The following is a 13,486-nucleotide window of genomic DNA, read 5'->3' as shown; positions in this document are numbered from 1 at the left end:
ACCAGAGGACCCGCGACGCTGAGCCGCACCCGTCCTTGCACTCCGCGCAGGCCAAGACCACCCCCCCCGAAACACCGTCTCTGGCGAGACTCGAAGCCAGTGCCGCCATCCGCTGCCGTGTACGGGTTCTTTAGCAAAGAACTCCAGTGAGGCCCAAACCCTAGCCCCCCTCTATTTAATATCCACCGTTGGATCACGATCGCATGCACCACGACCACTCACTTAACCAAAGTGGTACCGTCCAAACAGAAACTGCCACATGTCCCAACATTATCCAGAACATTATCCACCCATTTTTTGTTAAACTGAATTATCTAGCAATTTTGCAGAAAAGCCCCTAAAGTTAAAACCTTCATAACTTATTATCTACAAGTCCAAATAAGATGATTCTTTTTGAAAAATGACCCTCACGAGATATTTTCACCTTGTCCAGAAACATTTCATGTTTTAATAGTTTAAGATTCAAATTCAAACCGAATGAGTTCAAACTTATAATGGGCAGAAATTGCATTTTATTAATCCAAATTAATTGATTTTGTTTTTGCAAATTGAACCTAGTGAAATGTAGTTCAACTTAGAACACTTTGGTTTTAATATGAATAATTTAAAAATACATTTTAAAAAATACAATAGAGGCCAGAATTCAAATAGAGATTAAACCTAATTGGGTTTAATTTTGAAATAAAAATGTTTAATAAAGTAATTATGAAACCAATGAGTTCAGAAACTACAATATGAACTTTAGTAATTACTAGCAAAAGGCCCGTGCGTTGCAACGGAAGAAAACAAAAACTCATAATCTCCAATGGCAGACTAAGGCATAGCCTAGTGGTGGGAAGGGGCTGATGCCTTCCTACCCACCCAGGTTCAAGACATGGTACTTGCAATTTGGGTTTGTTGCACCAATTATACTGTAGGGGGTTCCCTTACAGTCTTTCTGTCAAAAAAAAAAACATTTTGTTGCATCACCGCACCGATAACATTTTGCCGAACATTGTCTTCAATTTCATTAACATTTCTTAATACATGAGTTTTAAAAAAATCATGAATATTTCTTTAGTTCCTCACACATTTATGTTCAAAATTGTGAACATTTTTTCAATATGCTAAATTTAAAAAAATACAAATAGTTTTTGAATCCACAAACATTTTATGGTTTATTGAACATTTATATTTTTTCAATATTGAAATGTAACTTTTTGGCATTATTTTGACTTGTCCAAACACAAGCATTTTGCATCTAAGGTATTCTCTAAAAAAGACACACATCTCGTACCCCACTCCATGCTCCGTGCAACACCTTCACATATTTATGCTTGTTGTAACAGCCCAAGACCAATTATCTAGTTTCTTTACATAATTCATCATATTATTATATTTTTTATTTTATTTTGCATTGCATCATGTCATGATGCTTTAATTTGTAATCTGGTTGTTTAAACCCTCAAGTTGAACTAAAAATTTCTAACCCAAATTAAATGCGAATTAACAAATTGCATTGATCTTTGATCTACTTTAATCAAGGGAATTGGTGGTTCTCTTTATAACTTATGAACATAGCCTCCCAATATTATTTGGAAATTACCCATCAACACACTTGCAATTTAAATCCCTTTCATTTCGAAATATTTTTAAATACATGCTCTATTTTCCATTCTCTATTACTCCAATTCAAGTTGTGGAGCTTTGATATATGTCAGAGTGGCCACATGCTCTTTTATCTTCCTTTTCCTTTTTTGAAAATTGTGAATTTGTTCAGCAACGCGCAGTGAGCCGGCCCAGTGAGGCCTAACTGGCCGAACCGGCCCAACTGCAACCCACCTCTCCTGGCTAACCCTAGCGCGAGTGGGTGAGCACCTGCTCGATCCCCACTCGATCCCACGCGCGTGCACCCCGCCGCCGCCAACCGCTGGCCCTTCCCTTCCTTCCATCTCTCCCCTCTTGCGCCCCTTCTCCTCTGTACCCTCCTTTCCTTCGGCCACCGGCGCCATGGCCACCACCGCATCATCCTCTGACCTCCACGGGGACCAGCGCCTCACCAGTGAGGGCTGCTGCTTCGATCCCACGCGCACGCACCCGCCACCGCCAGGGCAGCCCTTCCCTTCATTCCATCTCTCCCTCTTGCGCCACTTCTTCGCTGTACCTCCTCCGGCCACCAGCGCCCACGGCGATCACCGCCTGCTGGGGGCGACCAGCGCTGCTGGGCTCCTATTCCTCTCCGCCATATCAACATCCGCAGCGCCATGGGCTCCTATTCCTCTCCGCCATATCAACAACCGCGGCTCCGGCCACCGGCTCCCATGGCCATCACCGCCTGCTGGCGGCGACCCAGCGCTGCTGTGCTCCTATTCCTCTCCGCCATATCAATATCCGCGGCGCCCGTGTGCTCCCGTTCCTTGTTACTCTCCGCCATATCAACAACCACGGCGCCCGTGTCACGCAGTCACAGGCTCGTTCGCCTCCCCTGCGGTCAACGCCAGATTCAGGTCCAATCAGGTCGGATTTTGTTGTTCCTGTGGAGGCCCAGCCGGGCGACCAGAAGGCACAATCAGATCGTTTTTCTCACTTATTTTTGGACTCGGGTTTATTTTCATAAAAGTAGAGGGTTTTTGTGCAAAAAGGACGCGAAAGTGAGTCAATCCCTGCTTTATTATTAGGGAAAGATTTCCGGATTATTACTTAACTTTAGGGAACTTAAAATAACATTTGAATCAGTGAAACCCTAGGTTTAATCTGAATAAAACCAATGCAATGTCATTTAATGGAATGAAATAAACCTAGTAAATGTTTTGGAACTAATAATTAATTTTAGGGAAAGATGAGCTCAAATTAAACCAAATGTAGTTTGAGAACTATTTGCACATAACAAATCATTTGGTTCACATTTGACTTTAGTTAAACAAAAACCAAATGAATCAACTAAGGTAATTATATTGGATTTATAAATGACTTTAGTGTAAACTAAAATCAAATTAGTACCTTAGTAACCACATTGGACGGCTTGAAGGTGTGGCTGTGACGGTGGATCTTGAGCAGGTGCCATGGGACGACGTGTGTGTGGCCATGGCAACGGTCACGCAGCGATGTGACCTTCTCTACCTTTGGCTGCCTTCATCGTCAGTCCAAAGGGATCTGGTTGATGGGTGTTGCCTCGCAGTGGCTTCTCGGGTGGCGGATCAACTGGAGGAGATGGTGGCCTAGCTGCTAAAGTGGGTGAAGATGCCACCATCGTCGGCGGCGCCCATGGGTGTCATTTCCCTCGTTGGAGGCGATGGTGGGGCGTCGCTCGCTCCATTGTTTCCAGGGGAAACCTTAGATCTGCAGGAGGCTACCATTAACGGCGACGCTCGTGGATGTCGTAGCCCTCGTTGGAGGTGTTGAGGGGCCTCCTGGATCGGTGATAGCGATGTCTTTGTCATCACCCCCTGCGAGGGCATCATCTATGGACACATTCATCGGCTAGACAGACATGTGGACGGCTTGGTGGTTGGGCGTCGGTAGGTGGTGGAGCGGTGCTTCATTCTACACATCGATGGCGGCGGATCTCGGTGGCGTGGTGCAGTGGAGACTCGGTGTCCGATGGGTGGCGATGGACTTGCGTAGGAGGACGACGTTGTCTAACATCATGGTGGCATCGATGGCAGAGAAGCCAGACAAGGTCGATGCGTGTAGCGACCCGACCTCAAACGATCAAAGCCTCTATGTATCTGGGCCATCTCTGGATCAGTATGGTGGCACACACAGTACACCAATGTATATATCAAAGTGCAATCACATGTATAAATAACGTAAAACTGATATATACGTCATAAGACTCAGCGGAAACAATCAATCGGGTGTTGAGTCCCATCAACGCCATCGGCAGGTCGAGTGTAGACCATAACCCTGTACCATACTCTTACTCGTCGGAAAAAATATCTGCAACATGAGATGTTGCAACCATGTAGGTCAGTACATTCAATGTACCGGCAAGATCACTGTAAGAAAAATAGATGATAAAACTATACTATATGCAATATGGATTTGTCGCTTTGTGTCTGAGTTTTGTTTGCGTAAAAGCTGAATTTCATTTCCCCTACAACAAAGGAATATCAAAAGTCTTCACCATAGAGTTCTCTACCATGACATGGTTCCGCCAACCGATGTCACAGAGACTAAATCATCATAAGTTGCCCACAATTAAGTTATCAGTCCGGTGTTGAGAGTTCCGAGATAGATCCTAGTCCAGAGGCTCAAATTGTCCGTAACCGGGGACACGGCTAACCGATTAGGTTAGAAACTACCACACTTAAAATGAATCACGTCCTCCAGATTTGAAGAGGCTAGAAAAAAAAGGTTAGGTTTTGGGGGGTCTCCTGGCAAATTCCATTGATCGGAAAAGTCTAGTGTGCTACCACACTTAAAAGCAAGGTTATGGTTCCAACAAAACTCATGTACTCCATCTTTTGGGTAAGCAATGTCGGTCTTCTCACATTTCGGTATTGAGGGAGTCCTGGATTATGGGGTCCTCGGGTATCCGGGCTATGTGACGTGGGCCGGACAGATGGGCCGTGAAGATACAAGATAAAAGGCCTTCCCCCGTGTTTGGATGGGACTCTCCTTTGCGTGGATGGCAAGCTTGGCGTTCGGATATGAAGATTCCTTTCTCTGTAAACCGACTCTGTACAACCCTAGCCCCCTCCGGTGTCTATATAAACCGGAGGGTTTAGTCCGTAGATATAATCATAATCATACAGGCCAGACATCTAGGGTTTAGCCATTACGATCTCGAGGTAGATCAACTCTTGTAACCCTTATACTCATCAAAGTCAATCAAGCAGGAAGTAGGGTATTACCTCTATTAAGAGGGCCCGAACCTGGGTAAACATTGTGTCCCCTGCCTCCTGTTACCCTCGATCCTTAGACGCACAGTTCGGGACCCCCTACCCGAGATCTGCCGGTTTTGACACCGACATTGGTGCTTTCATTGAGAGTTCCACTGTGCCGTCATCGAAAGGCTCGATGGCTTCGTCAGTCATCTACAACAATGCTGCCGCGAAGGAGATCTTCCTCCCCGGCCAGATCTTTGTATTCGGCGACTTCGCAGTGCGTGCCAACTCGGTTGGCCACCTAGAGCAGATCGACAGCTACGCCCCTAGTCACCAGATCAGTTTTGGAAATCTGAACTATGTCGCCGATATCCGAGAAGACTTGATCTTCCAAGGGTTCGTGGCCCCAACCACCGCTCTGGCCTTAGATCCGGAGCGCGCCACCAGGTCCGAAGATGGGAGTCTAGAGCCCGCCGGACTCTCTGCGGCTATAGAGCTCAACACGGGAGAGCTGGAGAGAATAGTGTCTCCGGCAGTCATCACAAAGCCGGACTCTTCTCCGGATACTAGCTCTGAACCCTCAAAGTCCGCGTCATGCAAGCTCGGCCCGCAATTTGTCCCTATCCATACCTCGCTCTTAAACAAGGCATTGGACTTAATGCGATCCCTCGCCATCACAGACGAACCGCTCTCGAATCACGCCCAGCCCGTACTAGGGGCTGAAAATAGGGAATCTTACTTCCCACCCACCACCCAGCAGGACAACGAGAAGACCGAAAGGCGGCCGTCTCTGGCCAGTCGGCTCAAGTAGGAGCCGGCAGATGACCAGGCGGCCCTCCCCCTCCTCGGGACCGGTGCGCCATTAACCAGACGAGACGGGGAATGGCTATAGTAAACGCCCGCCAGGCGGCGGCACTATAGCCATGCATCCCCCAACAAAGCACGCATCATTAGCCGCATCGCTACAGTATCGAGCAGCCAGCAGGACCCGCAGGCGGCGGGTACGGCCTGTCGGCCAAGTACCGGACAGACGGCGGGACCCACCAGGCGGCGGACCCCACCAGCCAGCGGAGAAGCCGGCGACCAGAGACACTGACGGCTCGGGCCTACACCCGGCCGGATTACCATTGTACCCTTGGGGGTAAGCCTATATAAACCCCCCAAGGCACCCATGCAAAGGGTTCAGCCTCTTGTTCACCCACACATCCATATAGAGAGGGGAAGTTTGGGCTAGACTTGCTCTCCTCCCTCCTCTAGAGAAACAGCTCAAGGAGCAAGCTTGTAGCCACCATTGTTGCTTGAGTGATCATGCGGAGACCGCGCAGAGCAGGACTAGGGGTGTTATCTCCACGGAGAGCCCCAAACCTGGGTAAGATTCACCGGCGTGCATGTCTTTGCCTCGTCCCGCTTCCTCGCACCGGCGACGTCTTACTAGCCCCCATCATGATTAGCCATCCTTTGGCATATGTCGCACCAAACCCCCGACACCTCTCCTGAGGAGGCTGTTCATCCCTTGTACCTGTTCATCCTCAGCCAGCAAGGCAATCCACCACACCACACTGGAGTAGGGTATTACACCGCAACGGTGGCTCGAACCAGTATAAACTCTTGTGTCCCTTGTTCCTCGGGTTCGGCGAGCTAGGCTTTTAGATCGTGGCGAGAGTGTGAGCTAGGGGGAGAGAGATCTTCATGCGCACCCCAGAGTTCGAACCTCAAGGGTTTTTCCGGAACCCAGAATCCGACAGACAACACATGTCTATGGTCAAGAAATATAACCATCTTTGATTAACGAGCTAGTCAAGTAGAGGCATACTAGGGACACTCTATTTTGTCTATGTATTCACACATGTACTAAGTTTCCAGTTAATACAATTCTAGCATGAATAATAAACATTTATCATGATATAAGGAAATATAAATAACAACTTTATTATTGCCTCTATGGCATATTTCCTTCAGAAACTACACTCTTTATAAGAGTAGCGCGTCTCATAGTAACCCACGGGCATGACTGGCTCATCATAAGTGATAGATGCAGGATACACAAGAATAATAGTATGATGTAAGAACATGGTGTGATAGGCAGATGTAGTATGTACCAAAAACAGGAAGGCGTGTCATATTCACATGTATAATGTGTAAGCTAAGGAGATGCAATTTAGCAAATTAGGAGCAATACAAGCTAGGCACCATATGCAACAGGCAACCAGATATCACACTGCCATGTTAGAACAAACACCTGGGGTTGTGGAGTAGGGGAGATGAGATTTGGAACTTGCACTGCAGTAGGAGTAGCAGGAGAGTCTACAGAGATCATCTGTTTCGGTTGCCCCAGAGGACCACCATCATTCCGTGCGTTCATCCATTTAGATTTTGCCTTGTCAAGTAAACACACAAGAAAAAGGAATGAAATTCGCTCTTCCAAATTCGTTGCTGCATGATACTGACGAACACAACTTTTATGTAAGGCAACCACATTGTAGAAGGATGGAATATGTACGAAAAACGCTAAGCAGAAGGCATTTCAACAAATTGGAAGCAATGCAAGCTAGACACCATATGAAAGATCCAACCAAAATCACTCTACCAAGTTAGAAGTGTCTCATTATAAGTTGCATTTCAACAAATTAGGGGCAATACATGTTTGAAATGATATGCAAGATGCAACCAATATTACACAGTCAATTTGAAGGTGTCTCGTTAGAAGTGATTGATGAGGGATACACAAGAAAAATAGTTTGATGTAAGAACATGGTTAATAGAAAGACGTAGTATGTACCAAAAACAGGAAGGCATGTCATATTCACAGGTATAACATGTTAACTAAGCAGATGGAATTTACCCTAATTAGAAGCATTACAAGGTAGACACCATATGCAACATGCAACCACATATCACATTGCCAAGTAAGAGCAAGCACCTGCGATGGTGGTGTAGGGGAATTGCGGTCATCAACTGAGCTACGTTGACTATCTTCATTTAGCCTTGCTGTTTCTTGAGAATCATGTGGGGAGGATGACACTCCACTCTTTAAAAGAGTAGCTCGTCTCACAGTAACCCACTGGGGCGACTGTCTCATAATAAGTGATTGATGAGGGATACACAGGAGCATTAGTTTGATGTAAGAACATGGTTAATGGACATATGTAGTATGTATCAAAAACAGGAAGGGATGTCATTATCAAATGTATAATGTGTGAAGTAAGCAGATGCAATTTAACCAAATTGGAAGCAATAGAACCTAGACACCATATGGAACATGCAAGCACATTTCACAGCGTGAAGTTAAAGCAATCACCTAGGCTGGTTGTGTGTGGCAATTGAGATCATCAACTGCAGAGCTACGTTTACTGTCTCCATCTGCTGACACTACACCCTTTAGAGCGCTGAAACGCTTAGTGCTTATCTTCGAATTACACTGGAGCAACTTCTATCTTTTCATTTGTGTTTTCATCAATAGTGCGTTAGAGTCTGAAATACCCATGCATAATTTTTTTTGTGTGAGTATGGGTGAAGTGTAGGCACAAGTAGGATAGTGTAAAAGTAGTACTCCCTCTGTCCCAAAATTATTATCTTAGATTTGTATAAATGCGGAAGTACCTAGTTAAGTTTTAGTGTTAGATACATCCGTATCTAGACAAATCTAAGACAAGAATTTTGGGACGGAGGGAGTAGATAGCGGGTGGGTGAGAAATAAATGATGGGAGACATATGATAGCTCTACAACATGCATGGCACATGAAATTAGATTCTAGGATTTTGAAATATGAGCACATGGATGGCTGGGAAATGCAGATACTCCTCCGGCACACCACAAGGTGTGGTCCTATGAAAATAACAGTTGACTGAAAACAAATAGGTCGGTCCATTTTTTCTGCATCGTCCGATGTACAAAGAACGGGCAGATCACCTTCATCTACCTCTAGCCAGTCAGTGTTGACGATCTTCCTCGAAACGCCAGCACTCACCGGCCCAGTCCCCTGCCTCTGCCCTCCCCTCGACCTCACCACACCGCTGTGCTTGGCACCGCCCCCCGGCCATCCCTTCAAGCCCCGCCGACCTCCAGATCGGGCGCAAGCAGCTCCTGCGCCCCACACCCCTATGATAGACACCGATGCACCGCTTCCCCGGTGAGCAGGCAGACTAGGTGCTCCGTGCGCCTAAGCGGGTGCTGCTTCTTTTAATTGCGGATCAACTGACCCTGAATTCAAATCCAGGAGGGCGACTGACCTCTAGCTGAGGTGAAATAGTAAATGGGAGGAAACCTTGTGCATTTAGTATCACGAAGAAGGTGCAGTAAGAAGCGCTCAACTAGTTTCTTTCGTGGGATGAATACGGTGTGAGCAGAGATGTAAGATTTGCACGAATAAGGGAAAAGGAGTACCTCTTTCTGTTGCAGTGTTGTGTCCTCCTTTTGTTTTTCCAACGATCTTCTTGTGGTTTGCTGGAAACGAGAAATTGTGGAGGACAGTGGAGCCTTGGACGAACCCATGGCCAAGTTGTTGAGTGTGGTGCGGTGGCCGTCTGTCGGCGGCGGGGAACCAGATCCGAGGTGGCGAACGATGACGTAGCGGGAACAACTCCGGTGTGGTGGATGGTTGCGACAGTGGAGTAGCAGCAGTGAGGTGCAGGACGGCATGGTCAAAGTGGTTCTAATACGGCGCACGTCGGCGTCGGTGTCGTGGAGTCAGCTCTGCCTCGGCTTCAGCTGCTAAGTCCTTGAGGGCATTGCGGTTGCAGTTGCGTTGGATGACGACATCGGGGAACCGGCTCCGGCGTGATGGAGGAGGGCGGCGGTGGATTGGGCGTGATGGAGGAGGGCGGCGGTGGATTGGGCGTGATGGGTTGGAGGACGGAGGAGGCTGCGGTTTCACGGCTAGTGGAGAGGGCGTTTTGGTGCCCATGGAGTATGAATATGGAAATGGAGGGAGGGGGAACTAAGGGAGAACAATTTTTCGGTTTGGGACGCGCTTGTTTGAAATTTGGGGAAGTTACAAACTTTGCCCCCATCTAAAATTTCGAACATATTGCTGGTCGGGGGTAGGACAGTAATCTCAGGTGTCCCAAATACTGGGCAGGATATATTCGCCTGAATGCATGGGTGTTTAGGCGCCCACGGTGTATGAATGCTTCTCGGAGGCGGTTGAGACTGGCGTCTTGGTGAAGTTACAAACCTACCCCGGTTTAGACCTTTGGACATCGGGCCGATAGGCTACATGGGTCAGAGTCAGGATAGTAAATTCCTACCACCAAACATTAGTCTCGCGTGGTTTCGGGCTACTAGAGGCTTATTTGGCGCTTTGTTCAATATTTGGGAGCAGAAGCATTAACGTTTAGAGTTCTCTTGAATTGTACATTCAGGATTTGTCATACTTCACAAATCTTGACTCTTGAAAATCCTAAAATTATGATTATTTTGGAATGGAGGGGGTACATTTGAATATACATTGTACACGAGTCTATATTAAAAAATATGCAACTTACCTCAATTCATTCATTGTTCCAGATATAATCTCCTTGGTTGCCAAAAAATAGTTAGACATGCGTATGAATATATAGCATGTTCAAACGCACAACAAAGATTGATGCCCCCTTTTAGATTTGATTTACAAATGCCATTATCTCGAATTCAAATAGATGAATGCACTTCCTATGAATTTCGAATCTTCGAAACCACCTTTATGTTGAATTCAACATGTATTCTATTTTGTAGCTAGCAATTTGGAATGTATCTATGTATGTGACAAATGTATAAAGTGCTTGACACTAACAACATGGAGTGCACTAATTAATGTTTATATATGAATTGCAAAAGCCATGCATTATCTGGATTTCAAACCACTCTCACTCTATGGACCGATAATATGAAATAAACCCATACACATACTCGAATTCAATAGAGTATGGGTGTCTGATAGACCAATGTTCGTTCATACGCAAATTGCAAAATTCATGATCTCATCCAAAAATAATAATGCCATTTATATTTTTATTTAATGCGTAGAACCGCCTTTTACATGTAGATGCACTATGCCTCGGCCCGTTCTCACACATGCGCTATATTCTCTCTATCTGACGCATAAGTGCACACACTTTATATACATCGGCATTTCTCTCTCACACATGCTCACACTATCTCCCGGGGTGTCTCACGCACACAATCTCTATATATCTCCCTTTCTCTTTCTTACTACTATGTACCTCTCTTTTCACTAATCTCAATTGGAAAACACTATTTCTCTCACATGCATATATACACACGCACGGTCTCTACTGGCCCTCTATAGGCACATATATGTGCCTACGCACATTATCTTTAGGCCTCTCTCGCACACATTGCCCCCCACACCTCTCTCTTACTAGTTGGTAGATATGATTCCATCAGATCATTCGGTAGGATATCCCTGACTGTTAGGATGGACGGTAATACGAGGCAAAGGTTTACCCAAGTCTGGGCCCTTGCAGTTGAGGAAGAAGCATACTCCTGTTACTGTATATTTGTGATAGGGGTGTGTACAAAGTACACGTGAATACCATGCATTGTGCGTGTGTGTATACTATTAGCGAGCTAGCCCCCAGGCTTATATAACATACTCGGGGCCTAGGGTTACAAATCATATATAGTCGGTTTATTATCAGTGGGGATAGAGTCCTCCACGACTCTGGTTGCTTCTATGCCAAGTCCTCCACATGGGTCTTTGTATAATGCGTCTCGGTCCAACCTATGTGGCGCAGGATGGAACCGACCCATGAGTCCTCATGTCGACCCACCACAACTAGAAATGATGTGCCCACCACACCCCCACACACAATCGGCCACTATGAAAATAAGCATATACAAAAGTACAAAGTTATAAATGAAAGTTAATTGCATGGTGCATCCAATAATATTTGTTTCGCATTGTGAATGTTAATATTTTCTCCTAAAATATTAGTCATGGGAAATATAAACGAAGGGCGTATCTCTCTTTATCTCCACCGCACACCCTCTCTCTCTACACCACTTTCACGTACGCACACAAACTACCTCTCGGCCCTCTAAAAGTATGCCCCTGACACATTCACGCGTGACGGTCACTGTATTTCCAGAGAAAGCACTAGACGGTCACTACGGTCACCGTATACATTCTCATGGTGATCATACGGTATCTAGCTCACCATACGTCTCCGTATTTTGTTGATGGCACTGACGGACAATTTATTTGATGCATGCTCCGTATTTTGTTGACGACACTTACGGTCATTCTATTTGAAGCGAAAGCACGATATGGTCACTGGAATTTAGAATAATCTCATTACGGTCACCATATACATTTTGTGGTGCTACCCAACCTATGGTTGGATGGTTACGAGGACAGTGGTTTCCCCAACCCACCAGGGCTAAAGTCTTGGTGCTCGCATTTACCTTGTATTAATTTCAATATTTTCCGGCGATGTGCGTTCAGTGGGAGGAGACGTTCCCTCGACTACGAGGCGCCTATGGTGACTTCATCAAATCTCAAGATCATATGCTGGCTCACTTTCTCGAAGGTGCTCATAGGGGTAGGGTGTGTGTGTGGGCTTACAGCGGTGAGTGTTTGCGCTTATATATGAGCACTTGCATCCGTACTGTGTTAAAAAATACATGTCATGATTATACGGCTACTGGCTCACCGTACAACTCCATAATTTGTTGATGACACGATCAATTGACCAGTCAAACATTCCACGTGGCGCAACTAGTGTTGCACCATCAGTGCACGTAACCGTGGGGCCCACCTGTCAGCGCGTATATGAAAGAAAGAAATGGTAGCTTGCGTCTGTACTGTGTTAATAAAATACATTTTATGGTGATCATACGGACACTGGCTCACCATACAGCTCCGTAATTTGTTGATGACACAATCAATGGACCAGTCAAACGGTCCACGTTCACCAACGCACAATACCATAGGGCCCACCTGTCAGCGCGTATATGAAAGATAGAAATGGTAATGAATTAGTGGTCGATGGGGACTCGAAGTCGTGAGACCTCTGGTTGGCAATCCACGCGCCCTAACCAGAGCGGACAAGGTCGCCTCGTGATGATATGCTGAGCTGGCCGTTTTAATTGCACGCACGCATGAGCCACTGTGGTGAATATAAACACATCAAACATGCGCACAAACACGCCCGCAACGCCCGCATGCATGCATGCACTACTCACACGTACACATGCACGCACGCAACACTTGCACGAACACACGCACGCATGCAGGAGTGCGACACTGACACGAACACATGCACGCACGAACACACGCACGCACGCACACATGCATGCAACACTGAAATGTACACATGCACGCACGTAACACTCGCACGCCTGCATGCACACAGCACACAACCCAAGACACACGCTCAACCTATATGTGCATGCACCCTTTGTTAAGGACATGTATATATTGTTACGTGTATTAATCAATCTTATCTGTGATAAGCAGATCATTGATGTTCGCAGCGGTCTTTATGAATCACAATGTATCAAACGGGCTATCAACGTATATATGAAAATTTTAAAATTCTCTTACATTATATAGTAGGCTTGTCAACCTACATGAATTAGATGACGTCACACTCAATGAACAATCATCGGTTTATGAAATGCCCGCTTCTCACCACTCTGGCCCACCAAAAGCTCCTCTAGCGTGCATTGCCTGCAT

This window comes from Aegilops tauschii, chromosome 4, assembly GCF_002575655.3.
Source record: "Aegilops tauschii subsp. strangulata cultivar AL8/78 chromosome 4, Aet v6.0, whole genome shotgun sequence".
Classification (NCBI taxonomy): domain Eukaryota; kingdom Viridiplantae; phylum Streptophyta; class Magnoliopsida; order Poales; family Poaceae; genus Aegilops; species Aegilops tauschii.
This window is presented reverse-complemented; position numbering follows the sequence as displayed.